This window comes from Azolla caroliniana, unplaced genomic scaffold, assembly GCF_043228905.1.
Source record: "Azolla caroliniana isolate FFs.n. ecotype wild unplaced genomic scaffold, voAzoCaro1.0.p SCAF_9, whole genome shotgun sequence".
NCBI classification, from domain to species: Eukaryota; Viridiplantae; Streptophyta; class Polypodiopsida; order Salviniales; family Salviniaceae; genus Azolla; species Azolla caroliniana.
In genome coordinates, this window is record NW_028230444.1 from 21,892,498 (window position 1) to 21,901,716 (window position 9,219).

Consider the following 9,219-nt stretch of genomic DNA (forward strand, 5'->3'; position numbering starts at 1 on the left):
TGAGTGCTAAAATGAGTGACATGGTTAGCATGCACCACATGTAATACTTAAGCGCCAAATGGCAAACATGCAATTTATGCATGTCTTGTACCCTGACATGCATCATATGCATGAGAGCATCTATAAAAGAGGGAAGGGGGAGGAGAAAAACACGGTTTTTTTTATGAAAATTAAGAACAAGAAATTCGTTATCAAATCAATTGTGTAATCTCATCTTCTCTCTTTCCCAATCTATCTTAAGTGCTTTCTCGCCAAAGCTTGTATCGACTCTAAATCCTTCTGGTCCAGAACCCCGGCGGTTCCGCCTCACGATCCGCGCGTAGTGATGGATCTTCACGACATAATAAAGTGGTGAACCTGACGTGAAAGAGGCGGTAGGAAGGATCAAGTCGAGATTAATACTTGGAGATGGCGTCCTCAAGCAACCAAGCAGGAGAGCTCGAAAGGATGATGCTAGTCGTCGAGCAAATGATGAGATCTCGGGACAACGACGCGAGCGTGGAGAAGGCTGTCGATCGTGTCGTAGAGCTCGAGGGCCAATTCGATGGAAGGAACGTTACGAAGTTCCTTGATGCATATAAGAGGGAGATGAATCAAAGGGACGTGTCCGAGGCACGTCAAATCGCAAGCTTCAAGAGAGTTGTCGCCAACAACATCCAAAGACGCGTCATCGAGCTTCAAGAAGGAAAGACAACAGGGTCCGAGTTCGAGAAAACGATACTAGCGGAGTTCGTGACTGAAGACTCAACGAGGATGACTCGACATGCCCTGATGAAGTGGATAGAGAAGAAGAATAAGAAGATGAGCGTCTCGAGGGTGTACGACGAATTCGACCAGATGTTTAGTCGTCTCCCCAATACGGACCAAGTATTGCTTGAAGAGGACAAGACTTTGTACTTCTTGAAGGCCGTGGACATAAAGGATAGACGGGAGTTGGGGACTCTTCTTGAAGATGATACCCAAGCAAATGGGCTCGTAGCGGACTGGATCGCGGTGAAGCGGGCATGCAATAGGCTCGACAAGCGTCGCCAATGGGTTGATGACACCGACTTGATGGGATCGACTACCACGGAGAAAGCAAGACCGCCGAAAGTAGCTGAGCCGCCGAGACAAAGTAACATGGAAGAAAAGAAGATTGATGACGACATCATTGAAGAGCTAGCGAAGAAGTTCGAGAAGGTCACGCTAGCCAACATGAATCGTCGGGGCCCTAAAGGAAAAGAACCCTTTAGATGCGTGTGGTGCGATAGCATGGACCACATGAGAAGGGATTGTACGAGCCTTCGAGAGGCGATTCGATAAAATATCGTATACATAGAGGACAACATGATCTGCTCAAGCGAGACTAGAAGACCCCTACGGGTGAATTTCGGAAGAGGAGGAATGAAGAAATCTATGGAGGATGCCGATGCGACTCATGTGGATGCGATGCACTATGCTGCGTCGGCCGGAATAAGAGTCGGGAAAGACAAGACTGAAGCTGCTAGAGCGGGAGCAAAGTTTTGGACTTCCGTTCTCGAATATGAGAAGAAGGGTAAAGTCACATCGAACGAGGTAGAGCTTGCGGACCGAAGCGTGCAAAACATAACCGGGTGGTCGGATCCGGTGGACGACAACACCATACTTGCAGAGGTGATGTGCGACAACCACGAGGTGTTCGTCGAAGAAAAGAGAAAGAGAATAGAAGAGCAAGGGCCATCAAAAAGACATGAAACAAGGAACGCGAAAAAGAAGGACGATGCGGAGACGAGTCGACCTTTACAAACGGAGGAATGAGAATCAAGCCGAAAAGGGGAGCCGAGCATACGAGTTGAAGAAACGGTTCGGCCCGTGAAGGTTGGTGTCGAAGACCCCGCTCGGAGGACAAGGACCATACCTACCTATAAGCTAAGGTCGGACATAGAGCAGACGACGGACCTAAAGAAGATTCTCGAAGAAAGAGTTCTTGATAGCCACGTAACTTTGTCCTTGAGGGAATTGCTTGGCATTACGAAGAAGGAGTTCCATGACACGATCGTGGACCTTGTAAAGAGAAAGAGACAACAATCGGACGAGGAAGAAGACAAGCCGCAAAAAGCAAAAACGAATGCCATAACGATGGCAAGAGACGAAATCGATGAAGATATGGTGGACAGCCACTACACTCGACCTCATTGGGCACGAGCGACAACGGAGACGCCGGTGAAGATCGGGGAGAAGAAAGAGACCGTCGTAGCCTTGATCGACCACGGCTCGGAGATCAACCTCATGTCAACCGACTTCTACAAAAAGGGAAGATGGCCAATCAATACAAACCACGGATGAAAGATTCGCACGGCAACAAAGTCTACGGAGGACTTGTACGGAGCTTGTCCCAATGTCAAAGTCACGATCGGGGATGTGGAGATGGATCAACACTTCTTCGTACAAGAATCGGCGTCGCATCCTGTCATCCTAGGGCAACCTTATATCACATCATCTCGGATGGAGACCAAAGTGTTCGATAATGGAGCAGCCTTCGCACGAATAAAGAGTCTTGACAACCAAAGATCGGTCCAATTCCTAACAGTGCGAGCCAATCATGAAAGGAATTGAGATAGTCTCGGAGGCGAATCCTCGGATTTTTAGAGTGGACTATTGAAGCATGGGGCACAAATAGTCCGAGCAATCACAAGACCCCACAAGAAAGAAGAGTGCGTGGATTGCAAGGAGAAGCAACATGTGTCACACCTAGTGGCGCATGTAAACTAGTATTACCCGACAAGAAGCACAAGCGCCGGATACAAGAATTCGAGAAGATGCTGAAAGAAGAGAATATAATAGAAGAAGGGGAGTTCGTGACTCATATTATGGAAGAAGCCTCATTTAACGACACCATCGGCGAAATCGAGGACGTCGTGGACTTGAGCTATCTTCACAACCAATGCGTGATTTCGGTTAACTCCGTCAACATGTACGCTATCATCGATGAATACCGTCGTGGCATCTCGATGAAGGAAGCTGACATCAACACGAAATATAAAACGGTGGATAAGAAGATCAAGCCAGTTGCGGTTCCGCTACCGGAAGATAGCTGGCAAAAGATGAAGGAAGTCACTAACGATCCAAGCTTAAGAGATCCGAAGAAGATAGGTCATGACTTCACCAAAGAGACGAAGGGGAAGCTACGAGTTGGAAAGGAGGATTTCCTTCACCCTGAAGAGGAGCGAATGTTTCGCGATATGCAAGAGAGACATGGGAAGGCTTTCGCATTCTTCCCACGAGAAATCGGATGCGCCGACCCAAAGGTTATAGAGCCAATGGTGATCTTCACGGTGCCTCATGTGCCTTGGAATTTGAAACCGATACCGGTTCCGAGAGCACACCTTCCGAAGCTGATCGAGCTCTTAAAGGAGAAGGTGAGTATGGGAATTCTAGAACCGTCGAATGCTCCTTATTCCAATAGGTGGTTCACGGTGCCGAAGAAGAATGGATCATTGCGATTCATCCAAGATCTTCAACCCGTCAACAAGGTGACAATTCGAAATGCCGGAATCGGTCCGAGCGTGGACGAATTTGCCGAAGCGTTTGCAGGCCAGTCCATCTACTCCATTGGCAATCTCTACTCCGGATATGACCAATTCCAGTTGGCGATCGACAATCGGGACATTACAACCATGAGGACTCCGATCGGGCTTGTGCGGATGTGTACCTTACCCCAAGGCGCAACGAACTCGGTGGCTCATATGGTGAATGCCATGAATAAAGTCTTGAAGGATTGCATTCCGGACATCACGATGCCATTCTTGGATGATATTCCGATAAAAGGATGTTCGGATGAGGAGAAAGATGAATCGAAAGATAAGGAAGGTTGTAGAAAGTTCGTTGCGGATCATATGAAAGATTGCGCGAAGGTGCTTCAAAGGCTCAAAGATGCGAATTTGACATTTTCGGGAGAAAAATCCTCATTCGGGCAACCAGAGATCTTGGTGGTAGGTCACTTGTGTGGAGCATACGGCCGGAGGCCCTCGCCATCCAAAGTGAACGCAATCCAAGACATGAAAGAAGAATGCGAAAACCAAACGGAGGTTCGAAGGTTCCTTGGAGCGTGCGCGTTTTATCATATATGGATTCCTCACTACGCTCATGTCGCCGAACCGTTATATGGACTACTAAAGAAAAGAATAAAGTTCGAATGGCGAGACGAGCACACAGAGGCGATGCGAAGATTAAAGAAACTGCTTCTTGAAGCTCCGGCACTAAGGAAGGCCGACTATGCCGAAGGGAAACCAATTTATGTGACCGTAGATACGAGCCCAACCGGAATCGGGTGGGTCATCAATCAAGAAGGTGAAGATAATGCGCGATATGCCGTCCGGTTCGGAGCAAAGGTTCTCAGCGAACGACAACAAAGATATGCCCAAGTCAAGCGGGAACTTTGGGGTATTGTGTCGGCAGTGAAGATGGACAAAGATTACTTGATCGGATCAGAAGTGATAATAGAGACAGATTGTCTCCCAATTCTCGGAATGGTCTCAGGATGTGCGACCCCAGATCTTGCTATGCTAAGGTGGATCGCCTACATCAAGTCTTTAAACCCAGAGATCCGTCACATCGCAGGGAAGAAGAACGCCAAGGCTGACATGCTGTCGAGGGCAAGATTTTCAAATGGAAGTAACATGGTTTCGGAAGATGAAGATGTCGCCCTCGACTTCTTCAAGATGGCTCGATTGTCGGCGGAAGACCAGGACACACAAACCCTCCACGCCTTCAACGAGAACGAGTACGAAGGAGAATGGTTACTCATCGGTAGATTCCTAAGAACATTGACGACAGATGCTTCGTTGACAAAGGAGGAGGCCCTACGAATCCGAAAGAAAGCTTACCGATACTTCTTGAAGGGAGGATTCCTTTGGCGACATCCAAAAAGAAGGACAGGAATACCACGTCGAGTGGTGGTAAAGAAAGAAGAGCAAGAGACGCTGATGACCGAATTCCACGAGAGTGCTTGGGCAGGTCATAGAGGAACATGGGCGACGTTCGAAAAGTTGAAGGAGAAGTACTGGTGGCCAAGCATGTACAAAGATGTACTCCATTTCGTGTCCACATGCGAAACTTGCCAAGTATATTCAAATATACGTCATCGTGATGAGTTAAAGCCGACATACCCACTCACCATTCACTTCAAATGGATGGTGGATCTGGTCTCGATGCCAATGGGAGTGGGACAAATGAAGTACTTAGCGCTCGCAAGGGAAGACTTGACAAATCAAGTGGAAGGACGAGCCTTGACAAATAAGACGACTTCAGCCGTTTGTAAATTTTTACTTGAAGATGTTGTTTGCCGATATGGATGTGTAGGGAAGATAGTGGCCGACCGAGGGGAGTTGGATGCACACGAAGCGACGGAGCTCTTCGAAAGACTAGGTGTGAAGCTCTCCCTCACGACTGCCTACAATCCGGAAGCAAATGGGAAGATCGAGCGAGGGCATGGACCTATCGTTAAAGCCATCGTACGGGCATGCAACGGTCGAGTCGGGAATTGGCCACGACTATTACCCTATGCCTTGTGGGCCGATAGAACGACACATAGCTCGGTGACAGGGTATATGCCGACGGAGCTTATGTATGGACAAAAGCCGATTATGCCCATCGAAAGGACGATCGCCTCATGGGTAGCGATACCGTGGGAGAACGAGATGAGCCGAGAAGAGTTATTAGCGGCGCGGATAAGGCAACTTGAAAGAAGACCTGAAGATTTAGAAAAAGCGCGAAAGATGATGAAGGCAGCCCGAGTAAAGAACAAAGTTCGGTTCGACAACACGCATCGACTTTGTCCCAAGAAGATTGAAGAAGGGGATTGGGTTTTGGTCTACGACAACACCCTTGACAATCAACATAGTACAACAAAGAAGTTCGCAAGAAGATGGTTCGGGCCGTATGTGGTGACAAGTGCCAACGATAATGCCACATACCACCTTGCGGAACTAGACGGATCAAGGTTGGCCGTACCCATTGCGGGGAAAAGAGTAAAGCTTTTCAAGAAAAGACAAGACAAGGATCCTGACCTCGATTACCTCGACGATGAACATAATAGGCCGGATGAAAATGAAGACATGGAGGAATCTAATTGATCATCGTAGCCGAAATCTCACTTCTTCTCTTCTTGGCACGTACCGGAGGACGTGCGGTTTGGTGGGGGTGGATGTCGTGAAGATTTTCGGCAATAGTGTGAAAATCCCATAAAACGTACAAAATCGAGTATGAATCATGTAATACAATAATTGTGAAGATAACATTTTTAATATCTAAGTACAAAATGATGGAGGTTTCGAATGCACTTTATTACACGAGAAATGGACAACTAAATGTCAAGATATGAGGGTATAAAGTTTGTGAAAAGAAAAGAGAAAATTGTGAGATATCCCACATAGGCACGACAAATACGGCTCTCATCATATATAAGGTGGAGCAAAAGATATTATCTTTGTGTCTATGTGTGGAGCATAGAGAGTTCAAGGTAACTTGAACTTAGAGTGGAGGTGGCGAGCTACTCGAAAAGGGTTTTGGCCAACCAAAACCGGACCGGCGATGGAGCCGGTGATCCGACGGCATCCGACCGGTATCCGGCGTCGGCGGCGGCGCCGGTATCTGGCGACGGCATCCGGCGTCGGTATCTGACGGCGGCATCCGACGGCAGCATCCGGCGGCGACGACGGCATCTGGCGTCAGCGTCGGCATCCGGCGGCGGCACCGGTATCTGGCAACGGCATCCGGCGAACCGGCGACTAGATAAAATAAATATATAAAAATATATAAATATTTAGGAGGGCAAGTATGGATTCGAACCTTGCACCTCCAAGTTAGGAGTCAAATGGCTTACCATTAAGCCATAGTATTTAGTTGAAATTATATTTCTATCATTGTACTTTTACATGTAAATTCTCATCCATGAGTGCTAAAATGAGTGACATGGTTAGCATGCACCACATGTAATACTTAAGCGCCAAATGGCAAACATGCAATTTATGCATGTCTTGTACCCTGACATGCATCATATGCATGAGAGCATCTATAAAAGAGGGAAGGGGGAGGAGAAAAACACGGTTTTTTTTATGAAAATTAAGAACAAGAAATTCGTTATCAAATCAATTGTGTAATCTCATCTTCTCTCTTTCCCAATCTATCTTAAGTGCTTTCTCGCCAAAGCTTGTATCGACTCTAAATCCTTCTGGTCCAGAACCCCGGCGGTTCCGCCTCACGATCCGCGCGTAGTGACGGATCTTCACGACAGCGTGAAGTCTCAGCTTGCGGCATCGTTTGAAATGAAGGATCTCGGGGACCTTCATTACTTCCTCGGGATTGAAGTGATCCGTAACCCTGAAGGCATATTGATCAACCAACGTCATTACGCGTTGAACATGCTCTTCAGTTCGGTATGGCAAACTGTAGACCCATCTCAACCCCTCTGGACAGAAATGTGAAGCTTCGCCCAGATTCGGGCAAGGCGTGCGACCCAACATGGTTCCGATAGATTGTCGGAAGCCTTATCTATTTGACGATTACTCGGCCGGATCTTAGCTACCCGGTTGGCTTAATCAGTCAATTTATGTCGCAGCCTACGGTCGAACACTTTCAGCGCAAAGGATATTGCGATATGTGAGTGGCACAAAAGACATGGCGTTCCTATATCGAGTAGGCATAGTCGAACACTTAGTTGGCTACACGGATGCTAATTGGGCCGGAAATGCCAACGATCGTAGATCCACATCTAGGTACACATTCTCCTTGGGAAGTGCGGGGATCGCATGAAGTAGTAAGAAGCAGTCGACAGTAGCACTGTCAAGCACGGAGGCCGAGTATTGAGAGGCGACTGTCGCTGCGTGCGAAGTCATTTGGCTAAAACGGCTATTACGGGATCTGCATGTAGAGGTGTTTGATCCGACGACGATCTATTGTGACAACCTCAGCAGTATCCACCTTGCGAAAAACCCCTTGTTCCATGCCCGGACCAAGCACATTGAGGTGCATTACCCTTTTTTCCGCGAGCGGGTCCTTTCAGGTGAAGTCGAACTAGTGCATGTTCCGATTGATCGGCAGGTTGCCGACATCTTCACCAAGCCTCTTGGTCTCGACAAGTTACAACATTTCTCTGGTGAGCTTGGGTTGCGTCACCTCGACACGCCGAACTTGAGGGGGAGAAAGGAGGAACAGGAACAAGAGCGTGAAAGGAGAGGAGGTGTTCATCGCGGTGGAAGTGACCGTGACGCAGAATCGGATGAAGAATTCGATTTCGGGCCGGTTGAAGAAGCTGAAGAAAAGAGCAAGGGCCATAACCATAGGGAAGAGCCGAGGGCAACCAATTCGGATGAGAGCGGAATTGAATCGGAAGAGTTCCATTCGGATACGCCGAATCAATTGAAGGCCATGCGGAGGATGCACCGACACCGCGACAACAAGGGAGTTGGGAAGGGCCGAACGAGCAGACAAGCCGACCAGAAGGGTCAAAGCGCGCGGAATCGAACTGGTCGAGGAGCGCGAGCGAGGCGTAAAGCCAGAAGGAACCGGAGCGTAGATCCAAAAGAGCGGACGGAACCTCAAGTTGAGCTTGAGGTGGAGTGTTGGGCGACAAGCTCAACATTGAGTGCGTAATACGGTACGTAACCCAGTGCGTAGAATGGGTGCGTAAAACAATACGCATAACGTGGCCGTATCAATGCGTAAACCGGAAGGCCGTTAGTATGGTATTCCTCGTAAGGAATAATTTTGGGAGTTAGTATAGTAGGCTCATTTATGAGCATTCAAGTACTGTCAGTACTTGTGTCAGCCCAATTGTCAGGGCTTGTATAAAAGGTGCTCACTGAGCACGATGTATAAAGAGAGAGTCATTATTTTGAATTGGATTTTTTCTGTTGTCTGCTCTCTCCAGAGAGAGAGAGAGAGACATTTCTCGATCTGTGCGTGGAATCCTTTCAACGGGGCCATGCTAATCTTCTCTGTATTGTTCCAATTTTATCTGATATGGTCATGGATGAGGGAACATCTCATGGGTTAGAGCGAGATCCTAAAGTTCATGGTCATGTTAGAGGTGTTGGGGAGGAGAATGGAGTATGTAATAATGATGGCCCAAATGTTGAAGATGGAGTGTGGCATCAAGTGAAGCATAAGATAAAAGGGAAGGGTGTTGCCATACAAAGGGAATCAAAAAATACTTATGGTACGACATTACCAAAAGATAATTTGAGATTGAAGGAGGGGTTT

The 9,219-nt window shown here is 47.7% G+C and overlaps 1 pseudogene; it reads right to left on the minus strand.

The window, feature by feature from the left end:
- Positions 1–8,890: 8,890 nt before the first annotated feature.
- On the minus strand, positions 8,891–9,001 carry LOC147860622 (U6 spliceosomal RNA; annotated as a pseudogene).
- Between the last annotated feature and the right edge of the window lie 218 nt (positions 9,002–9,219).